A 1951-nucleotide genomic window follows, 5' to 3' on the forward strand; every position below is an offset into this window, starting at 1 on the left:
TACTATTTTGGAGGTGGTATTAACACTTTATAACTATATATATATATATATATATATATATATATATATATATATATATATATATATATATATATATATATGTGTACATATATATATATATATATATATATATATATATATATATATATATATATATATATGTAATCTGACTAACGGGATTGTTGGAAATGAAAGGGCTGATTCTGAATACTACATTTATTCTTAGTCGACGTTTCGGATCTTTACAGATCCTTCATCAGGACTCTAAAAACAAAATTACGAAGTCACATTAACATTCATTGGTTGATTGAAATGGGCACACATTACCGAATAGTTGAGTTTCTCTGAAGCAGTTGGAAAGACGTACATCAAAAGGCACTCAAGAAGTTCTCCGAGATGAACAATGCATACACAACAATACTTAAATTTATCTTCAAAAAACTTTTTTTCCATCTAACAAACTCATCCATCAAACAATTTCCTTAGAAAAATAGGTTTTAACAATTCTAGATTTTTTTTGACATATCTGACATATCCAATTGAAACCATAGAAAAAACACAAAATGACAAACTACATAGAAACAAATCATCCATTGGTCTCACCATGATTATACGACAAAATATAACTATAAATATTGCTTATCCCTTCAATGTCTCTTCTCGAATTCATTGTTTCTTTTAATTTTTTAATATGATACATTTCCAAAAATGTTCTCTTGTACAAATTCATCTCCACATCCAGTACCTCTGCTAGGTCCCATCCCATGACATGGTCTGTCTTTCGGCAATGTTCTGCAAGAGCACAAACCTTCTTTGGATTTTTTATATCACTCCTATGTTGAATAATTCTCTTCTTAAGTTGTTGTTTAGTTTGACCGATGTACTTTAGGTCACATCCTAGGCAGGGAATTTTATACACCACTCCTGTCATCTTTGTAGTTTCTACTTTATCCTTCACCTTTGAAAAAAGTTTTTTTATACCAAACTGATTTTTCACTGAAATCTTAATTCTTTCACTTCTTAAAATATTAATAATTCTTTTTGTCACTTCTGGTATTTGAGGTAAAGATGTAAAAGAAATCTGGTCATTATTAGTAATCCTTGACAATTCATTAGGTCCACCATCCATCACCTCACCACCTTCAGCCAGAACATCCACACCCACCGTATTGAACAGTAATCTGCTTGTCAAGGTCTTCGGGTATCCATTTTGTTGTAAGATTTCATGCAAAATCTTTAAATTCTTCATCAAAAAAGAAGGGTGAGATATAGTTTGAATCCTTCTCTTCATGCCCAAGATCATATTTATCTTTTGTTTAATTGGGTGGTTTGACAGATAATTAATATACCTCCCTGAACTGATACTTTTCCTGTACCAGTCTACCTTTAGTATATTTTCTTCAGTTCTTATAACCCTGGTGTCTAAAAAAGGAACAGCATTATCTGTCTCCTCCTCCAGAGTGAATTTAATAAATTCACTTTGACTGTTGAAGATATCCAACACAATATTAGTTTTGTCATGAGGTACAGCACAAAAAATGTCATCAACATATTTTTTAATTAATAGAATCTCAAAGGGGATGGTCTGCAATATTTTATCCAGTAAGTAATCCATTACCAACTTGGCTATAATGGGTATAGCTGGTGAACCCATTGGAGACCCAAATATCTGGCTGAAAATTTTACCATCAAACATGAAATAATTAGAGCCAAACAGAAATCTCACTATGGTGATAAATCTTTCTTTTGGAATTGAAGTGTGTGGTTCAATTAAACCCCAATAATACTCTATCGCCTCCACCGCTAGATCTACTGGTATATTGCTAAACAATGATGTCACATCAAGACTAATCAGTACGTAATCTTGTGGTAGTTGTGTATTATTAATTTGTGCAGCAAATTCAAAACTATCTTTCACCAGGTATCTGTCATTATCATAATCTACTGTTTG

At 31.6% G+C, this 1951-nt stretch overlaps 1 long non-coding RNA gene across 1 annotated transcript; it reads right to left on the reverse strand.

Annotated features, from left to right (window-relative positions):
• Positions 1-201: 201 nt before the first annotated feature.
• LOC123312559 lies at positions 202-522 on the reverse strand. The gene is made up of 2 exons (XR_006537647.1): positions 328-522; positions 202-264 (listed from the first exon to the last, which is right to left on the reverse strand). It is a non-coding gene; the product is annotated as an uncharacterized LOC123312559 (long non-coding RNA).
• Between the last annotated feature and the right edge of the window lie 1429 nt (positions 523-1951).

Source organism: Coccinella septempunctata, chromosome 4, assembly GCF_907165205.1.
Source record: "Coccinella septempunctata chromosome 4, icCocSept1.1, whole genome shotgun sequence".
In the NCBI taxonomy this organism is placed as follows: Eukaryota; Metazoa; Arthropoda; class Insecta; order Coleoptera; family Coccinellidae; genus Coccinella; species Coccinella septempunctata.